The sequence below is a fragment of the Molothrus ater genome, chromosome 10 (genome assembly GCF_012460135.2).
Source record: "Molothrus ater isolate BHLD 08-10-18 breed brown headed cowbird chromosome 10, BPBGC_Mater_1.1, whole genome shotgun sequence".
Lineage (NCBI taxonomy): Eukaryota > Metazoa > Chordata > Aves > Passeriformes > Icteridae > Molothrus > Molothrus ater.
This window is the reverse complement of record NC_050487.2, coordinates 19,779,169-19,801,082: the sequence shown is the minus strand read 5'-3', so window position 1 is coordinate 19,801,082 and position 21,914 is coordinate 19,779,169. Positions and strand designations below refer to the sequence as shown.

The 21,914-nt window shown below is 40.1% G+C and overlaps 1 long non-coding RNA gene across 1 annotated transcript; it reads right to left on the bottom strand.

Moving 5' to 3' along the window:
* Positions 1-1,015: 1,015 nt before the first annotated feature.
* Positions 1,016-7,933, bottom strand: LOC118690360 (uncharacterized). The gene is made up of 3 exons (XR_004980768.2): positions 7,759-7,933; positions 6,874-7,321; positions 1,016-2,636 (listed from the first exon to the last, which is right to left on the bottom strand). It is a non-coding gene; the product is annotated as an uncharacterized LOC118690360 (long non-coding RNA).
* Between the last annotated feature and the right edge of the window lie 13,981 nt (positions 7,934-21,914).

Sequence of the window (21,914 nt, the reverse complement as noted above, 5' to 3'; positions counted from 1 at the left end):
CTGCTGCCTTGTGTCTGAAGAATAAAAACCACAGGAGGTTCTACATGTTGTAGCATGAATCCTGAAATTCCTTTTTTTTTTTTACAGAGTAGACAGCTGGGGTTTTTTTTTTTGCCTCATCCACACTCTGTTCCCACATGGCTCCTGGAATGTTCTACAATACCTCCAGTGATACACTGTGGGAACAGGTGTGGACAATGGAACAAAACCTGGAACAATGTTGTGAAAAGATATCAAAATATTTCACTTAAGAAAAAATGTTCTGACTCTTTGTACTTTTTCAGATGATGGTATTTCGACCTTTTGGAAAAAAAGGTCTGAAATATTTGCTCTTTGAATTAAATGACAAATAGGGATTTTATGTGTGTAAGTATCCATTGCTTTCCTGGGTAAACTGTCCTGCTGGCTGCCTATCTGTGATAAACTCCTTTGAATTTGAGTTTTTTAGCATTAGCTTCTAGCCATTGCATGAAATTAAACAATATTCTACCCTTTATACCAACCATAAAAATGAACATTAGTCTGAAAATTTTACAAGAGGAGTCTGCAAGATCAGCCAGGCTACTGGTTATTGTATTAAAGCATTGACAATGATTTTTCTATCAGAGACAATGGCTATCAGGAGTTATGGTGAAGTGTGGCCTTGTAGGGCAGTCTTGTCACCACCCGTGTGAAAACAAAAAAATCCAAATAAGCTTCAGCATCTCCAATTAAAAACGTCAACTCTGTGGTTTTGTTGTCCTCTAAAACAATTTGGCAAAGCCTCTCTAGCACAGGGTTGGGTTTTTTCAGTCAACTTAGAGCCAGGCACTGTTCTTGGACTCAGGTTGTACTCCAGTCTTGGGTGCTTTAAGGATGTAAAGAGAGCAGAGGGAAATTTGAGGGAAATGACTTGGCATTTCTCAATTATTGCTAATAGGATTAGAAAAGTGTTGAATTGTCACTGGAGGTTTTGATATCTCCTAATAAAGAAGACAATCTGCAAGCAATACTTGCAACCAGCTGTTGATATTTATGGTGCAATTCTGTTTGGCTGGCAGAGCTGTTTGATTTCCAGCACTCAGGACCTTCACTGCCTTTTTTCCAGGCTGAGCCATCCAGGTTTGCCATCCTGCCTGGACCCAGCAGCTGCAGGGAGCCACAAAGTTGGGATGGATGTCCACTTTTAACAAGAAGGAAAAAACAAAGCAGGAAGGAAGATTTGTCTCAGGTTTTCAGTCTCAAATACTTTTTAAACTGATCAGGCTCTTTGGGTAGGTGACACCTGTCCAGGTGATTGTCCCCAAGCTGAGGGTCAGACCCTGAGGAGAGGGTTCAGTTGTGTTAATTTATTGTCTCTGCTTACAGCATGTACAATTTTGCCCCTGGTTTACTCATGATGTAACACTTATATAATTTACTAGATAATGTGGCTGCATGTCCAAAGTTTTTAAAGTTTCTCACAAAACCAGAATTCAATGAGGTTTTAATGATTTTCATTGTCCTATTTTGTTCATTGATAAAAGATATGATGAGAAGGAGATTTTTACCTTTTCACTGTCTGTGAGAAAGAAGCAAACTAATGTACGTATACTTGGACAAAACCTTTTGAAATACATCTTTCTTGGTTAAAATAGCAAAATCTAGCATATTAAATCCCTGAAATTTATGAAAATAGGCATAGTATATTGAATCTTCTTGACCCAATGCCACTCCAAATTTCCATTTCCAAATTAATCCATTTCCAAATTAAGACACTCCAAATTTTATTTTAATTTTAAGCTAACTAGGTAATAGTGTTTGCAGAGAAAAGTATTCATATGAGATAATTTTTTTTAGGTTTTAATAATAAAGATAGGTTATTTCATATATTACCTCACAGCAGTGTGAGGCTGGGAAATTTCCTTCCATTTATTCCTTATTTTTAAAAAGTTATGTGAATGTGATGAAGTTAAAACAAGTCAGAGAATTAGTTCTAATAACAGAGTGTGTTATTATTCAGTGGAGGTGCCAAGAAAATAAGTTTTCTCACAAAAAACAAAACTAAACAGTAAACAAAGGACACTTAAAAACATTTGTCTGTGGACAATCAGCTGGTCTTGGTGTTTAAACTGCACTGACAGTCCTTGTCCAAATAACAAAGGGTGAATGTTTAGACATCACCTAACCTATTGGAATAAATTGGAAATACCCTATTAAGAAAGAAGGGTTGACATTTTATGTTACTAACACTCCCTTAACACCAGGGAGTGTGTCCTGATATGAATCAATCCTTTGATAAAGACAGAACACAAAAAATTCAAAAAGCAACTCAGATTACCAGAATAATTTAAAGACATTTATAGCCCACTTTCACTGCCACATTGTGCCAGAAGAGCAAAGCAGCAGAAGTGATATATAGATCATTGATTTTTATCCCTTTCAGAGCAGCCCTTCTTAGTATTTTTAATGAAACATTAAATTATTGTAATGTAAACTGTAACAGAATGGCACAGTTTTATACTTTCTTAATTGGATGCTAATATCCATGTCAGTATTTGCATGAAAAATGGTGTACTAAGCCAAAATATCAAGGTTTTTAAAACTCATAATCATTCTTCTGCTGATACCATCTGTCAGCTTAATCTTCACCTCCCAGAATTCAACGAAGAGGGTGCCTTCAGGGGAAGGAAAAGAAAAAAAAATTACAGTTATGAAAGTACAGTAAATTGAGTTTAAACCATGGGCCTGAAATATACCCATTTGATTATATAGGAATTATTAGTTATTAATTGTCAAAGTTGGAAAATTATTAAGAATTGGTGTTGGGGCACTGTCAGTCGTCATCCCTGGAGGAGGGGATGGAGATGGGATGGAGGGATGGAGAAGGAAGGGATGGAGAGGGGATAGAGATCGGTTGGAGAAGGGATGGAGATGGGATGGAGAAGAGATGGAGATGGGTTGGAGAAGGGATGGAGATGGGATGGAGATGGGATGGAGAGGGGATGGAGAGGGGAGGGAGATGGGATAGAGAAGAGATGGAGAGGGGATGGAGAGCAGTGCAGATGCACGGCTGGCACAGCAAACCCCTGAGGAGGAGTCACAGATCTGCCTCTCTGAGAGCAGCTGGAATTCCCTCTCCAGCAGGGGAAGTCTGTGTCCCCTCTGCACTGAGTGGAGAGCTGTGTGTGTCTGAGCTGTGTGTGTCTGAGCTGTGTGTGCCTGAGCTGTGTGTGTCTGAGCTGTGTGTGCTCCTGCTGTGTGTGTCTGAGCTGTGTGTGTCTGAGCTGTGTGTGTCTGAGCTGTGTGTGCCTGAGCTGTGTGTGTCTGAGCTGTGTGCGTCTGAGCTGTGTGCGTCTGAGCTGTGTGTGTCTGAGCTGTGTGTGTCTGAGCTGTGTGTGTCTGAGCTGTGTGCCTGAGCTGTGTGTGTCTGAGCTGTGTGTGTCTGAGCTGTGTGTGTCTGAGCTGTGTGTGCTCCTGCTGTGTGTGTCTGAGCTGTGTGTGTCTGAGCTGTGTGTGCTCCTGCTGTGTGTGTCTGAGCTGTGTGTGTCTGAGCTGTGTGTGTCTGAGCTGTGTGTGCTTCTGCTGTGTGTGTCTGAGCTGTGTGTGCTCCTGCTGTGTGTGCTCCTGCTGTGTGTGCCTGAGCTGTGTGTGCTCCTGCTGTGTGTGTCTGAGCTGTGTGTGTCTGAGCTGTGTGTGTCTGAGCTGTGTGTGCTCCTGCTGTGTGTGCTCCTGCTGTGTGTGTCTGAGCTGTGTGTGTCTGAGCTGTGTGTGCCTGAGCTGTGTGTGCCTGAGCTGTGTGTGCTCCTGCTGTGTGTGCCTGAGCTGTGTGTGCTCCTGCTGTGTGTGTCTGAGCTGTGTGTGCTTCTGCTGTGTGTGTCTGAGCTGTGTGTGCTCCTGCTGTGTGTGCTCCTGCTGTGTGTGCTTCTGCTGTGTGTGTCTGAGCTGTGTGTGCCTGAGCTGTGTGTGCTCCTGCTGTGTGTGCCTGAGCTGTGTGTGCTCCTGCTGTGTGTGTCTGAGCTGTGTGTGCTTCTGCTGTGTGTGTCTGAGCTGTGTGTGCTCCTGCTGTGTGTGCTCCTGCTGTGTGTGTCTGAGCTGTGTGTGCCTGAGCTGTGTGTGTCTGAGCTGTGTGTGTCTGAGCTGTGTGTGTCTGAGCTGTGTGTGCTCCTGCTGTGTGTGTCTGAGCTGTGTGTGTCTGAGCTGTGTGTGCTCCTGCTGTGTGTGTCTGAGCTGTGTGTGCTCCTGCTGTGTGTGCTCCTGCTGTGTGTGTCTGAGCTGTGTGTGTCTGAGCTGTGTGTGTCTGAGCTGTGTGTGTCTGAGCTGTGTGTGCCTGAGCTGTGTGTGCCTGAGCTGTGTGTGCTCCTGCTGTGTGTGCCTGAGCTGTGTGTGCTCCTGCTGTGTGTGCTCCTGCTGTGTGTGTCTGAGCTGTGTGTGTCTGAGCTGTGTGTGTCTGAGCTGTGTGTGCCTGAGCTGTGTGTGTCTGAGCTGTGTGTGTCTGAGCTGTGTGTGCTCCTGCTGTGTGTGCCTGAGCTGTGTGTGCTCCTGCTGTGTGTGCTCCTGCTGTGTGTGTCTGAGCTGTGTGTGTCTGAGCTGTGTGTGTCTGAGCTGTGTGTGCCTGAGCTGTGTGTGCTCCTGCTGTGTGTGTCTGAGCTGTGTGTGCCTGAGCTGTGTGTGCTCCTGCTGTGTGTGTCTGAGCTGTGTGTGTCTGAGCTGTGTGTGCTCCTGCTGTGTGTGTCTGAGCTGTGTGTGCTCCTGCTGTGTGTGCCTGAGCTGTGTGTGCCTGAGCTGTGTGTGTCTGAGCTGTGTGTGCTCCTGCTTCATTCTTCACAGAGCTCAGAAGGGTTTGGACTGGAGGGGACCTTAAAGATCACCTCGTTCCCAGCCCCTGCCAGGGGCAGGGGTCTCACCCACTAAATCAGGTTGCTCAGAGCCCCACCCACCCTTGATTCTCCTCTGAGCTTGTCATTTTTACAGCCCCCCTGCACTTTGACAGGAGGTGATGTTTGCTGGAGCCTCCAAGGCAGCACCTGGGGAATCTTGGCTTCAGGTTTTCCAGCGGGGGTATGAGGTACAGTGGGAGGAGTGGGATCCAAGGAAGCCAAGGGGGAGAAGAAATATAATCTTCATATGGAAAAATCTTATTTTGGCATAGAAAATCAAAATTGTTCCAGCAAAATTTTCTTCCAGCCTCTGGAAGAAGGCTGGAAGAAAATGAGCACCCATGGCCCTCTCCAGCTCCTAACAGGGAAGAAAAAATCAGAGAGGATCAGAGCTATAGCATCAGAGAAGTAAGGTTTTTTTCATTAAAACTATTTTCATAATGTCCAAAGTAAAATGAAGCATGGGGTTAGCTGAACAGGGTGGGCAAGTTGGCATAGGGAGAAATAATGTTAGGTTCTGCCTTGCAAAGTAGTCTTTTTTTTGTCCCAGGATCTAGTTAATGTTTGATAAATCTTTGCAAATTTGAGGTTTCATAAGGTTTTTGTATGTATGTGCATACATAAATATACATACTTCTATATTTATTTATTTATATAAAAGACATTGCACTTTCATTGTACTTTTTACTTTGTACTGCTCCCCATGTCTCATACAAGTTTTCTGAATTATTTGTCCTATGTTTGCTTATCTGTGATTCCAGAATGACTTCAAGTGATCCTCCTGAGCAAATTTCCCAGGATCAGAGTCCTCAGACTGACATTCTGGTAAGTTAATAGCAGAAGACTCTTTCAGAATGCTTTAAAAAATGGGATCCTTATTTTTCTTTTCTCTTTCTTCCTCCCTGCCCTTTATTCAGAAGCAATTGCAGATAACCACAGGGAGGGAAGTGTCTCATATATTTCCTTGTAAGTTGTTTTAATCCTCAAGTAGTTTATCCTACTTCCATTTATTAATACAAGGCAGAGTCTAAAGTACACAGAGACACAACACATATTCATTTAGTAGTGACAGGTTAACCAGGCTTTCTAAAGAATATTAGAGTCTGTTCAGTCAGTGCCACTCTCAGGATCTTTCTTTGGTCCATTGTGGGGAATCTGAATGAGGAATTAAACTCCCCTATCAGATAATAATCAGTCATTCTGATGAGAGAGAATTTCCATAATTTATCTGCCAAGGTGAGTTTGCACACAGGGCAGAGGAGCAGCCAGAGGCAGGGAATCCACTTCAGCTGGCACGAGCCTATTGAAGCCTCAAACAACACAAAGGCTCTAGGTTGCTCCTTCCAAAGAGACTTTTTTACTGCAGGACATGGAATCACCTCCCTTCTGGAGAAGTTAATTGTGGTTACACCAAAGGCCAAATTAATTTCATCATCAGCTTACAAATCAAAGTTGGGTCAATAAGGACCTATGTACTACTTCAAATAATAAAATCCCTTAGAAGGGGAGGAATTATTTGCCCTCCCTTTGAAGTATTTCTCTTGGGAAATGAAATGGAGAAGGGCAGAAAATGACACCACCATCTATTTTATAAATTCTAAGTGTCTTTTCACATTCATAAGCCTATAAGCCAGAGCTTCTTGGCTTTTCATGTTTTTTCAAAGGTGATTTGAAACTGTTTTTTGTTAGCATGCTCATCTTACTTTTGGGTTTCACCTACACATTTCTCTAGAAGTCCACTTTAACTCAAAACCTGGCAAGTAATTTAGCACTTATTTATTGAAACATGTGCATGAACCTTAAAACCACCAGACAGTTGCAGCACAAACATCTGTCTCTTCAAAAGATAACACCCTGTCAAAATGCCCCAGAGCAAAATCCCTTGCCTTGGTTTGAAGTAGAAGCAGCAGCAGCAGCTACAGTAGTTAGAGAGCAAGTATTTTTGGAAAGATGACAGCTGGGTTGTCAGACATTAATGCTGAATTACACAATGCTTGTATGCTACAGCAGAGATGTAATAAGCAATTATTCTTACATTATCATATATGGGGCTGCCAAAGTACTGTCTGAGAGGCAAGATAAAGGGCTCGAGGTCTGCACTGGTTCCATTGATGCTGGGGGGTTTCCATCAAATGGAGTTAAGTCTATTTTCAGTCTTGTCATCTGAGGAAGTATCAGCTTAAACATCTGTCGTGGCAAAGAGATATCAACAAATGGCATCTCCAAGGCAGAATTATCCCCAGCATGAGAGAAGCAGGCAAGCTAGTTACTGTAACTGCTGCTGATCAGAATTTAGCTTCTTCATCAGCAGATTTAGTACGGAGAGTAAAATCATATTTACTTAATCTTCAGCGTTGGAACTCTCGACAAATTTCATTGTATTTCACATATGTCATTTTTACACAGCACTGTTAAAAAGATCACTGCAGTCTTCAAAGAAAGTAAGAGGTCTCTGGGTAGTATTTATTTAGATCTTTTCTCATCTGGAAAGAGAAAATAAAAGAACTCTAGTCAGGGAGAAGGATGAGCAAACATATTGAATAGCTCCTTTGTCAAAGAAAACAGCCAAGCAAGCCTAGGGCTGGAAAACAAATGACTGGGGGTGATATGGCACAGGTCTGTGCAATTATAAATAAAGAAATTAAGAGAAAGGAATTGCTCACTGTTTCTCAAAATAGAAGAAAAAAAGGACAGCAAATGGGCTGTTTGGGTTACAGGATCCAAACAATCACAAAGTCATTTCCCAACACCCAGTTTAATGATCAGTTTAGTTAGACTAGTTAGTTAAACAACTAGTCAAATTCATGGCTATGAGCCAGAAATATCTGAAGTTAAAACTCCAGCAGCAGAATTGATGGAAGGAAAAAACTCCATTGAAGACTTAGTAGATGTAATTTCTGCCTCAGCTGCAAAGTCTTACCCTTGTAATTTCTCCCTTGGTATGCACTGCTGGAGAGTGGCTGATGGCCCAAACCAGACCTGACGTGGATCTTCTCATGCTCTAAATCACAAGGCTGGGAATTTAACTCCTTCCAGTTGTCAGGAACCCACTGAAGTCAGGTGACCCATGCAGATTTATTCTGAGCCTCTATGTATTTGTAACTATCAGAAAAAAGGAAGGACCTCAGGAAAACAAAGAATATAACCAGAAAAGTTTCAAGAAAAGTTATTCAAAAGTCTTTTCATTACCTTAAAATTACAACTACCAGAAATTTTATTTGAAATAATTGTGAGGTTTTCCAAGAAGCATCATTCAACAGCTGCTCCATCTCAGCTCCTGGCAAAGCTGGTAAGGACAATTCACCAGACATGACTTTGCTAAACCAAGGCAGGGTGTTATTTTCAGTCAGATTCCTCAAAAATGATTTTTAGCCTCGTCTCATACTTCTGGTTTCTTAGATTTCAACTCAGATTAAGCAGTAACTCATTCAGAGAGGACATGAAAATAGTTGAATCCAACACAATTAAACAAATTCACAGTCAAGTCATGTTAAGAAAGCTCAGTGTTTTTCCCCTTCCACTTGGGACCATGCAACACCCAACTGCCCAGCTGTTTTTGGGAAGAATGACAGGCTTCAAGCACAATGGCAGCTAAGCAGAAGCATTACTTAGACTATCACTGATATGTCAGCTGAAGGCAGTTTTATGTGGTATAGATAGATTCAGTAAGCATGTCACTGAGACTCACTAAATATTGTTTCTCATATTAAATAGGATCTGCTTCCCCTTTCATTTTGGAGAGACCAAAACCTGTGAGATTCTGCTCCACATCCACTTTTCCAAGCTGAGAGAGAACTCTGTGCATGGCTGTCTGTCCAGCTGTGGAATTCTGGTTGTGAATAGAATACCTGATACCTCTGTTCCAGCACACCTGTGTTCCAGCTGGGCTCTGGCTTCATCCTGCCTCTGACTGACCCACAGCTGGGCTGGGAGCTGCCCAGGGACAGGCAGCAGTGCCAAATACACATTTAAGGGGGCCTCTAATGAATCCCCACTGAAATTCCATCAGCTGTGCAAAGTACATTGATTAAATGCTACTTGCCACACAGGTAAATGTTTTCTGGGGTGTGCATTTGTTGGTAAGAAAAATTGACTAGCAGGGTACCTGAAATTCATTCACAGCATCTATTCATAGCACATAGACACATTCTGCAATTATAGTCACTATTAAGAAAAATCAGCAAAAGGCTACAGCATTATCTGAGCTTCTCCAGCAATTTCCTCTCACAAATTAGGCATGCCTTACTTTTTCTTTTGTTGTCCAAGGAAGTATTATTTGTATAATGTTCCACTGTGCTTTAAATAGTTTTCCAGAGCATTTCTCAGATGAATTAAGAATAAAGTTACCTGCTATTGAGCTACTGTTATTCCTTTGTTGCCTCAGATTCTCAGTTTCAGATGTGCCAGGGTTAAAAAAAAGTCCTCCCTAACTCTCACAAAGCCCTCCAGGGAGTCTCTGTCAAATTTAATCTTTCCCTGTCTCCCTGTTTCTCAGGGTGGCTTCTGAATAACAGCAGTTTTGTCTATTTTATTTGCTCTTTCTCTTACACACACCCAGCTGAAGAAAAGTAATTGAAACTATGGCATCTCACCTTGCAGTATCTGTGTAGTTTGATCCGAGGTGTGTCTAGAGATCAAATTTCTGCTTATCAAGTGCATAAATGTGATCCAAAGCCTGGAGACATCAGTGAACTCTGCAGGAGTTCACTTGCTGAGCAGGTGTTCGTGGCCCACCACAGGAAGAGAGATTTGGGGTAGAAATAGCTTTTCACCTCTACAAACTGAGTAGCTTTTTGCTGCAATTTGCACCTCTGGACCTCCCAGTGACACCCAGGTTGCTCTGAATGGGTCTGGCAGCCTGGGCTGAGCGCAGCAGTGAGCCATCAAACAGCTCAGTGTCTCCTGCCTGGCTTTGGCTGTGAAACACAAACTGGTGATGCTGCAGGAGCTCCGTGTCCTGCTACACTTGAGCCACGGTGGCTGCATCTCTTTCCATGCCATGGTACACACACTTCTGACTCGCCATCAGAAAATTCTTCCCATTTTCTGTACAACTGACCATTTGCTTTAAGTTATGAAATTTTTTTTTTTTTAAGTAGAAGCTTGATGTTCTTTTTATGTTAACTTCTACAAATAAAACAATCACCAGTGTTAAGCAACCTCCTATAGGAATGAAGCAGAAAAGGGCCGGTCAGGCCTCATCAGACAAGACAATCTTCTGTTGAGATAAACCCTATTTCCCAGAAATTGAAGTCTCATGGAAATCATCCCTGCATCTGGAAACAGCTCTGAGCCAGGATTCACTAAGCATCTAGTCTGCCTTCCACAAAGGGGGAAACTTTGCACCAACAATTGTCTAATTTGATGTCTTTTTATAAAACTGCTCTGCTGGATGGAACAATTTTGGACCTTGAACATTGTCAAAGAATTCTATTCCCTAAACATCTCCAGTGCTGAGCTGCTCTTGTTTATAATTGTGTGTGCTCACATCCTCTCCTTGCTTTTCTATTGACAGAGACATTTAACACCATAAAGCTAATTTTTTTAATGAAATAATTGCATGTTAGGCTTCTGAAAGTCTCTTCTAGGGATTTATGGTTTAAATTCAATCTCAAAACCTTAGTCTTATTAAACTATAGTGTTATTGGGATATTAAAACATTAATTCTGTGATGATTTTTACTACTCCCATTTTCTTTCAGAACCTCACAAATTATCATTTTGTTATTATGGTCTTGTGGAAACCTATTCTTGGTGTGAATGATAAGACAGGTGTTTGTCATTTTGAAGACTCTGGTAAATGTATTTTAAGGCAGTACTTAGCAGCATAAATTAAGTGTTCTCTAATAATCTACGTGAAATGTTCAAGAATATTTTCCATGCAATTATGAAAAAAGGCTAGGGAAATTATACACATTCTCAGGACTGGATTACATTTTTATATTTTATCACAGAGCAGTTAATCTCTGGCTATTTCTTGCAGGACCTAACCCCAGGTGCTGGCTGTTTCCAGAGGCAGGACTTTGGTACAAATGGCACAGACAGGTAAGTTACAGAGGCATCAGTGTCCCAAGCAGCTCTTGGGATGTTTGTCCCAAGGCTTGGGATCACTTTGTGGTGGGAGGTTAGTGGCTCCAGAGGGGGAAACAAAAAGAATCACAGTGAAACACCAGCCAGAAATGGGTACTTCAGGGATGGAAATACTCTCATGCAGCACCTCTGATTGCTGCTTAACATTTTCCTCTGCTTCTGCCCAGCTCATTTTGTGTTTTACTGTATCCAGTGAAACAGGTCGGAGTGCTTCCCTCACAAAATCATCACGAAGCAGCCACACAACCTTGCATTTTGTACATTTTGTTAATTTTCCCTTCATTTGACCTCTCCTATTTACACAATGTTTCACAGTTCTTTGTATTCCAGTTCTAAGTATTTCCTCTGCAAACCCGGCCTTAAAATATCTGCTGGCTGCTTTCCCTGTTTTATGTTGTAGCCAAGCTGTATCTAAATTACCTTAAATTTCTTTTTTATCTCACGTAAATGCTTACAATTCTTTGGCTAGGTTTTTTGTGGGGTCTGTTAATGCTGTGCTTTGCCACTCCTCTCCCCACCAGGGCCCTCTCTCCCATCAGCAATGGACTTGTGGCACTGAGACGTCCAAGGGCAGCTCTGGATCACACCCTGAGGATTCCTGCCCAGCTTCTCTTGTGGAAGAGCTGGCACAGACAGCAAGAAAAGCTGCTTTTAAGGTGTGCTAAGATAAAAGAGAGCAGCAGCAGCTCTGTGAGAAACTCCAGGGTTGCTCTTGCTGCCCTAGGATAGTTGACTGTACACGTATTTTGTCTGGATGTCCATTTTTATTTTAGACATTCCTTAGAATGGGCCCCTTTTTATAAGAGATAATTTCTTGTTAAAGTTGGTCTTTGATCTCCAAGTGGAGGTTTGGGAACAAGAACAATTTAAAATATTTCTTAACAGCAGAAATTATAATAGTAGTTGTGTTGCCTTGTTTAAAGTAAGTTTTGTCTCTGCTAGTGAATATCTGCAATTTGTGCTATTGTTCCTCAGATGAAAGTGTGGGGTTTTTTTACAATGAAGAATTCTACTATCATAGAATTGGAGAGCTCTTTGGGTAAATAAACCTCCTTTAATCTCCTTAGCCTTTCACTCGGATCATTTATCCACTATAGACCTAATAATTGAGATGAAACCCATACAATATTTTATTCTTTAAACTGACAATGTGGGCAACATGACACAGCTGGCTTTTTTCCTTCTTTCACATTCATTTTGTGACAGTTGTGGTGGCCAAATGACACTGCCACAGCCCACTGTCCTGATGTCACTAAGGGCAATGAGGCAGTGACCTGGCTTTCTTTGTCCAGCTGTAACTTTTTAGAAGGTTTGGGAAGATTTATATTCTATGGGGGGCTATGAATTTTCATTTCCATTTAAAATTTATTCCAAAAAATGACCACAAGTCACTTTTAAACACAGAAGTTTTGGTTTTGTTTTTTTTTTTTTTAAGCTGCATAACTGCAGCTGTTTTCTGCCTGAGAACCTGGGTTAGCACGTGGTGTGAAATATTGCTACATGCATTTCAGAAAGTCAAAAGCCCAAATATTGTTGCTGTGCAGCAGAAGTGATGGGGTTCTTGAGAATATGAGTGGTGAGCAGTTACTCAGATTAATAACAGGATGTCTGCAGTCCACTAAAGAGCATTGGCAATCACTCAGACACCTGAGCACTGCACAGGGAGGACATTCACAGCAGAAAATGTTCAGATATATTGCTGAAAATACATAACATTTCTGAATAAATGAAGCTCAGAGTCCTGCTTGGTATACTCAGCATCTAACTAACAAAGAAGATTAAATGTGAGTGGGAGATGCATCACTTGAGACTTAATCAGTGGAAACGCACACAACAAAGTGAAGGAGTAACTGGTGAAATGTGTGAAAAGAGGGCTTGGGAAGTGGGTTTGAGCTCTGAGCATGTTGCTGGGGTCCCTGTGTGCAGTGTGGCACTCACTGCTCTGCCTCAGCAAAGGGGGTGGTGGCAAACTCAGGACTGAAACCCTGTACCTGAGGGAGCCACTTTGGCCTTTGTAATCAGGGTTTGTTCCAGGGGCTGCAGAAGGAGGAAAGGGTTCAAACCCACATTCCTCAATCAGCCCAGGTGCAATTTAGGGGCCTTTCTGCATTTGCAGTTCCCTGTGTCTCAATAGATAGTAGTTAATAGTTTTAATTATCTGCAACCAGATAATGAAATCTGATGGGCATCTTGATAGGAACAACTTGTCATGGCACAAGGCTTCATAAAGTTGGCAGTGGCTCTCTAGGCAGCAACTGCTTTTGATGGAAGATCTCCAAATTGCTTAAGGTGTGTTTGAAATATTAAAATAGAAATGGTTGCTTTGTGTCCTGGCTGGCTCCAGCTTGAGCATTAGGTCACATCAAAGTCAAAGTGTATTTTTAATGATAAGTGCTAGCTGGGGTGCTGAGCCTTGAGGGATGATGTGGGAAAAGGGAGATCAGGACTAAATTGGCTTCTCTTGAGGATGCTGGGAAGAGAAAGGCAAGCAGGAATGACCAGGGAGTGGCAATGATAATGTTCCATAGTCACTTTCCAGTGTATTTCCATCAGAAACAGAAACAAAATTCACTGACACTAAACAGATAATCCAGCCTCCATGCCTGGATTATTACAAACAATAGTTATAAGAAATATAATAATAAAAATATATGTGTGTAAAAACTAATATTATTCACAATGTCTGGTTGGACTTCCAATCCTTATTGTATTGTATCCAAGTTTGAGGTTAATGTCCTTAATTGACCATGATTTCTTTCATCCAACAGCTTGGCAAATTACACAATGGCAAGTCTTGGATAATTAAATAAATATATATAATTTAATTCCCAGTATTTCTCCATTCCACTGTCCAAATGACCTTTAAAAAACACATTTTCAAGGGAATTATAACTTTCTTTGTGTTATGAGTAATGCAATATTAAGCATATACCTCAGGTCTTGAATTATGGCTTTATCTTTGAGGTTAGTGATCAAATACCCATTGCTTTGATTATTCAAATAATTAGATATTTTATATTTTTCTTTAAAAGCTCAGAAATAAAGAGCCAAACCCCTTGAAGGGCTGTTCAATATTTATTTTACTGTCAGCAGAAGAATCATTGGGCAGGAGGATGCTGCAACAGGGGGAAAAAAGTATTTGTTGCAGGAAGTCTCAGATTTTCAAAGTGAGTGCTTTACGACCTTTGCTGTGGTGCTTCTTGGGAAAACAAACAAACAAACAAACAAAAAACAACAAAAACCAAACAAAAACAAATCAAACAAAAAAACCAAAACCAAAAAACCCAAAAAACCAAAAACTGGAGTCTAGACCCACACCTGAGGATACCTATCACAACTGCAGGAGCATTAAAGGAAGCAGAGCCATCTCTTACCCAGCTCAAGGCTCTGCTCAAGCACCCATTCTGCTTTGACTTAAGTGGTGTTTAAAGACAATAACATGAGGAAAATCTGCATTTCACTCTTGCAGAAGAGGTGATGCAAAGCTTCTATTTTTATGCATGAAAATAGAATTAAAGATCATATATAATTAGAACTGGAGATGTAAATTCCTCAGGTTTTTTTATGAACATCAAATAGTGACACCAATGAAATCCCAATGTTTTTAAGGTTATAATTTACCAGTGGCATGAAAAGAAAAAATAGTATTTAGATCTTTGTTATGCTTAATCATTTCAAGTTTTCTGACTGCTGTGAGGATGTCGGGGAACATTAGAATAAAATCAGCTCGATGCTCATGCATAATGTGCAAGAAGTTTTTTGTTTGCTATAATTTCTACTCTTTCATACTAATTGTCATCAGCAGAGGATGCAGGCTGTAGTCATCTTGCTAAATATATATATAGCTACAGTATTTTTGTTCAATTTATTCATTTATCTTACCCTGGATGTATACACCACATAAAATGTATTTCTCTAGAAAGATAAAGAGAGTATTCCAGTGTGTGTGCACTGTAGAAATGAGAGGTGTAGAATGTATGAGTGCTTTTTATTTTTATTAAGAAACAAAATATGAGAGTGATTGCCATCCCTTTCTGCCACAGATTTTGGTTATGGCTCCATGCTCCAGATGCTTGTGGAAGAGTGCAGAAATATATTCTCCAAAAAAGTCAGACGTGGCTTGACTTAAATATTAATTCTTTTAAAATTTCAATCATTTTAAGTATTATCTGTTAAAAAAAGTTCACAAATGCTTCATAATAAAACCCTGCTATACCTATATATCACTGTAAGCAACACTTTATGTACATAAGTTCATAATGAGATTAAATGTTTGATTTCACCATCCTGAACTACCCCATTGCAATGAATAATAGAAAGAGTTACAAACACAATGTGGGGTTTTTTTTAACTTAAGTGTTTGAGGTGCTTTTATGAACATACGAACAGTTAAGTCATTTCTGAAGAAAAATATGTACTTATCCAAAATCAAGCACTTCATTTTCAAGAGGCTTTTCTTTTTCCTTCATACTGACTCAGAAATAGAAAGATTGCAGTTGTTACAAAGTAGTCAAGGAGAAAAAGGATGACTGGGGGCATTAAAAGCAGGCGAGTGTTTTAATTTTCATTTTGGTTTGCTACCCTTCAAACTAAGACATGACTTCACTGTTTGCTTTCCTTCAAGAATGCAAGATTTTACAGAGAAGCCTGCAGTAGTGAATATGAGCAAGAAACAGAGATGCAGAAATATTCTGCTTGAAACAGACAATTAAACATGTAACTGTTCAAACTGGGAGATGTGAGTTAGCAGAATCCTAAGCAGAAATTCTATATATTTTTTTCTATTACTTCACACAACAAGATGTAACCTTTATAGTTCTCCAAGTGTTTAGAAAGCTGGATGCATAGTTCTAGAACAGACCTTGTCCTAGAGAAACTGCTGAGAACAGCTTTTATATTGTTGTATTAATGCATTTTATTTACTGTGAAATGTTCACATTATTGAATCCTATTTTTCTCACAGCTGGTCATACTGTGGAAAGCAAACCATCCAGCTTAAATAAATAAAACAATACCATTGTACTGGTAAATCAGAAGATAGCAATTCTGTGTAATGGAAATGCAAATACAAATGCAATTTTTATTTCATGGATAAATGGAACTTGCAAAAAGGTGGTGCAATGTTTTTCCCCTCTTTTGTTCATCTCATCATTAGGCCACACACTAACTCATCCTTCATTCACCATATTCCATATGTTTTGGTGCACTTCAAAAGGGTTTATGAACATTTCTCTTCTGATCTAGTAGCTTGGTGAGCAGAGGTTGAGGGATTGAATTACCCAAGGTCTTCAGAAGTTATTTCACAGACACATCCTCTTCACTGAAGATTACTTGAGATAATAGCTGTTTGCCTGTGGGTCTCTTTTTCCTGTTGCAGAGTATTCTCAGCACAATGTCCTTTTAGGCAGCTCTCAGCACTCCAAACAATAAGCTACTTACTCTGTCCTCCCTCTATTTTTGCACTCATTAACTTAAGATCAAATGTAAAAAGAGTCTTAAATTGCCAATAAACATTCTTATTGACATATTCCTTTAGGTGGTCTAAAAGATGGTGAACATTTTTCTAATGATGCTTCTTTTTTTTGTTGTTGGGTTTTTTCCCTACAAACACAATGAAGTTAAGAAAGGTCTGGGGTTATCAGAGTCAAGATTGCAAAGTTAAAGGTGGGTAGAGAACATTATTAGTGAGGGGCAGGAGCTGAAGGCTCTGCTGGGCAGATTCTCAGAACAACAATGCAATGCAGAATGAGGAAGTGAAAGCCTGGGTTTATTGTTTTTCATATTAATCCTCCCTTAGTACTTCTAATATGTGCATTGTCCTTGAGGAGAGGGGGCTGTGCACAGAACATTCCCACCTTGTCTGCAGCTCTGAGACGTGGGAGACTCACTCAGAGAGCAGCTGCTTTTCTTGGGGCTTATCCAAAGCAACTGGAGCTGTGAAGCTTTTGAGGATCACCTTTCACATTAAATCTGTTTTCTTCAGGAAATAAATTCTCACTTCAGCGTGGCCTGTGCTATATAAGTATACAAATCAAGAAGTGTTTCTGATTGAAAGGGCACAAAGAGATTGCTCCAGGCTACTAATACCATCCTTGTGTGAAACAAAGAGAGATAACCAAGAGAGGGCTCAAAAGTGATAATACACACACAAAAATGTGCTATTTTTTCCAAAAAAGCACACCCTCATCACCACTAGCTCCGATTCTTTATGTTTTGGCGACACTTACAAAAGTTCCTGCTAAAAGATGTAAAAGCAGGATTCAGTACCTGTGTTAAAGCTGCAGTATTGGAAAATAAGCTGATAAAGAGCTCAAAGATCTGGATGAGAATGGAAAAATATTTCAATGCAAAATTAATGCTGCAATGTAAGAAAAAAATTCAAACTATCTTCTAACCAAGGACTTTTATGCTCCTCTCCTCAATATCTTTGAATTCTAACCTCATTTTATCTTCTAGCTAAGTCTGATTCAATTCCCCTCTAAAGGACAGAAAAACTTTCTATTTGTTTCAGTGTGGGCTAAGTGAGGTGTCATGGACAAGGTGAAACAGATAAATGAGCATTTACAGAATCAGATATGAGCATTCCTGAATCACAGAGGGATGATATGGTAATATATAGTACCCAATGGGAATGCTGAGCACCTGGAGAATGATTTTCATGAGGATGTGTCCTACCTTCCAGCTGGGACTGTCTCTTCTGAGGTCATAATTCAGTAAATGCAGCCACACCCGCCTTACACAAACTGCCCCTCAGCAAGACAGTGATGAAATAGCACCACAGAAAGTGGGGTACCCCAGTGTGTGCTGGCTTCTGCACTGCAGAATAAAGCCTGAACCATTTCCACATCCTCTTGACCCAGGAGAATATCTACATAGCTGAAAGATTATTTTAAAATTCAATTTGTCCTTTGTATTCTATAAAGGTATTTCTTTAATTCAGCATGGTAGAACCAACTATGTAATAAGGCACTTCTCCTTTCATACTTTTTAAATAATACTTTCCCAAGCTATAGGTAAAAAGGTCATGATCTGCAGGAGATAAGGGTAGCAGATTGTCCAGTAATATGGATCATTTTACTTGCCTGTCTGGAATTTTTATTGCAGTGCTAGATCCTCCACAGAGCAAAGAAAATGACAGGGAAAGCATCGACAGAATTCTCCAGTGCCTGCTGAGGTCCTTAGCCTTTAAATATTTCAGGCAGCATCTCTGATTCAGAATGAAAATGGACAAATGAAAACATGAACTGAGTTCTTCAGGATGGGAGTTGCGGGAAGAGCCAGAGATGAGATTTATCAGGGCATGGAATAGGTTTCTAGTGGAAAGTTATGGCAAATTAGCCTGAATATAGTACTCAGATATATGGCAGGAAGCAATTCCAGAGAGTTATGGCAATAAGCAAAGTAGCCTGCAGGTCTTTTTCATCTGGACAGTTTGGGAATGAGTCTGTGATTGGTTTCCCTCATGGCACAGTCTGCAGCTGGTAAGCAAGGAGAGGAAGAAAGTCAATATTATTTTTTTTAAAGTGTTCCCATTATTTTGCTCTTTGGCCAATACTCATTACTGTGTAAGTCAAGTTTCCCACTTACTCCACAGCACCTTGGAAACAATTTTGACTGTAGAAACAACCAATAGTCTCTTGGAGGTGGTGGCAGGAAAGTAGGGCAGAATAAGGAGGGAAAAACCAAAACTGCTCATCTCATCACTGCCCCCCGTCCCTTTTATAAGAGGACTCGGCTCAAGAGGATCTTTTTTTCAGGCCATGTTCAATCTGCTGCAGTTTCAAAAGTCTCAAGTGATAGGGAATATTTTCTCACCATTTACTGGGAAGTTGGAGTGTGTCAGCTCCAACTAATAAATATCTGGTTTGACGGTGACATTTACAAGTCTCCTGCTCCACTGAGCTCAGTGCACAAGTTAAGAGCTCACATCCCAAAGTCAGTTCCTTAATTATCTTGTCCTTCCCCCAAAGATCTGTCAGGAATTCCTCTGATGATGCCCCAGACAGATGTAGTACACCAGCGAAGCAGGTTTTGCTTTCAACAGGACTTTTCTGGGTTCCTGAGGACACTTGACATTGCAGGAGGAAGTGACTCAGCTGTTTTTCAGTGCCTGTTCTCTGACCCCCCACAAGGTTTTCCTAAAAATGCATTTGCTTGACTGCTATTCAACTTTTTCATCACACGTTCAACAGAGAGAAAGAAAGAAGCAAAATCTTCCCTTGAACAATGTTCTGTATTATTGAAGGCAGTTTGGGGAAAAGATCTTGTATCTAGGACAGGGTAGAATATAAATTAACATGGAAAGGACAAGAGAAAGTTTAACACAGTGTATGGAATCCAGGATTTTTTCATAATTTAATTCTTGCTTCTTAAAGAGACATGGATTCTTTCTCCTTCTTCACAGATTTTCCACTGAAAATTTTTTATTAGCAGTCACAAGACAGGGAAAGAAGAGACCAGAAGATCCTATGGCTCTTTAATTGTACTTATCCTCCTGTCTCCTTCATGAAGTATTATAGGGAACAAATAAATAAAAATTTCACACTTCTGGAATGATACCTTCTTTATATGCAGAAATTAATTATAAATCCTTCCAAAGTAAATCCTTATGATCTCATCAAATTACTGTATTAAAAGTCATCATAAAAATATCTTTCCATGTGAGACTCTAAAATATATGAAATGTAAATTAATTCTCAGAAAAGCAGCCTGAATGAATGCATTAAGCCTATTCCGTGGGTGGTTATACAGACACTTTGAAAATTTTTTGTTCATATCTTCAATCACCTAAAGTGGCACAACAGTAAAACCCTCAAGCCCTCCATCTTATTTGCTGCAACCACAGCACAGAAATCAGACAGGAGACTTTGGAAGAAAAATAGGGATTTCATTAAAATATTTTATTCCTGAGCACCTGAAGTAAAAAAAAAAAAAAAAAAAAAATCCACAAAAGACTCAATATGTTGTTTGGCCAAATAACAGTTTAGAGGATAGATGCAGAAGGGAGCATCTCTATTTACCCTGAGAATCCAGCATACATAAAATCAAGGTGAAAAAATACCTACTAACACTAATCCACAATAGTACCAAAGTGTCTGAAAATGCACTTTCCTAGAAGATTTAATACTTTATCTAAAAGTAGGCAGGTAATTCAGACAGAGGCCTGTCAGTGTTTTCATTAGCTTAAATGATAGAAGATGTACTCATGTAAAATTTACAGCGTACATTAAACCATCAAGGGTGACAACATTCTTGAAGCCAGAATTAAGATTCAAAATGATCTTGATAAATTGGAAAGATGGTCAAGATACAAGGAGATGACATTGGGCAAGTGGCAATGTCCTGCTCAGGATGACAAGAGAAGAACAGAGCTGAAGTGCTTGTGAGTGCAGGGCTGTGCAAATCTCATCTTGCTCCTTGGTAACACCACTGGCACATATAAAACATGGGAGGTTATTATTCTTTGGTGCTTGGCCCTGATAAAAGTCTCATCCAGAGGACATCACTCAGGACTAAAGTATCTTGAGAAAAAAACAAACTGAAAACCTAAACAAAAAAAAGTGGATAAATTGGCAGGAGTTGAGAAGCATCAAGAACAACAGGAGTTTTAACAAACATCTCTGCATAAAGACAGAATAAGTTGCATCTTTTGTTTGTTTGTTTGTTTGTTTCCAAAAAAGAGAGAGAGAGAGAAGAAGAAGAGAGATGGGAATAATTACAATTTTGATTGTGAGAGTACATTTTTAATCTATACTCTATTAAATATCTAAAGATGCAACTGAGGACAAACAAACCCCAAAAGTCTGAAGACTGTGATCAGTTTATTTTGCTTAGGAACTATATAAAATAAGTTCAAAACCAAACAGCCACAAGTGCAAGATAAAAACTGTAACTCAGTCCTTGCTCGAGACATTGTTCTGTACCTTTTTTTACTTCTGAGAAACACTATGGCACTTGTGCAGAGCAACAGGAAGGAAAACAGTGGAACTGACATTAAACATACATTAGTCTCCACTTCAAATTTCCAAAACATTATCTACATTATTCACCAGGTTTGGCACTTGCCACAATAGTAAAACAAAGACTATTATTTCCTTTTTGTGACTCAACCTACAAAACCTCTCTCATTACAGAGGACAAGACACCAGAATTAAAATTGCATCCACCCTCAAACAGGCAGCTCCACAAAATTCTCTCCAGCTGTTCTTTCCCACACTTCTGGCACACAATGCAGGCTAAGAGCTTTTAGATGCTGAATCCCACATAATGATGCTAACAGCAATAAGTATCTCTGCTGACATGTTTTAAGGAATTTTCAGTTAATAGTTAATAAGGGCAAGCAGTAAGTATTAGACTTGAAAAAAATGCTTGAGCTAGCATTCCAAGGCGGGGGCTTTTTTTCATTTTTCAAACATTTCTGATTTGTTTATTTGACAGTGGCATTGACTAAAGACTGGAAAACTTGTGTCCTCAGTGGTGGAAATGTAAATGGTATTAATTTTTAGATCTAAGTAAATTAAAGTGCATAATTCCTATGGACTCTCATAAGTAAGGGTCTGTGTGTTCCTTAATGTCTGATCCCAGTCCCTGGTGCAGCCTGGCCCATGCTGCTATCTCAGCTGCTGGGGGTCAGTGATGGCTTTTCTGCCAGTTTGGATGTGGATGAAAATTTTCTACAGATCAAGCACTGGAAATCCCTTAAAGAACTAGAAATGCCTCTTCTGAGCTTTCCTTGCCTACATTTATTCTCTTTCCTTCTCTTGTTTCTATTCCTTTTGCTTTTCTGTTGTCTCTCACTGTCACAGAGCTGGATGATCTCCCATGGCAGGCACAGGCTCTGAGCAAAGCACGCTGAATATTGCAGTGCCTCTATTGAAATGACTCCTAGTAACCAAAAAAATACACCTAAAGAATGTCATTGAAGCATCTGTTGTTCCTCCCTGTAGAGTAGAGCTGACCATAATACTGGGCTCCTTCATAGGAATAT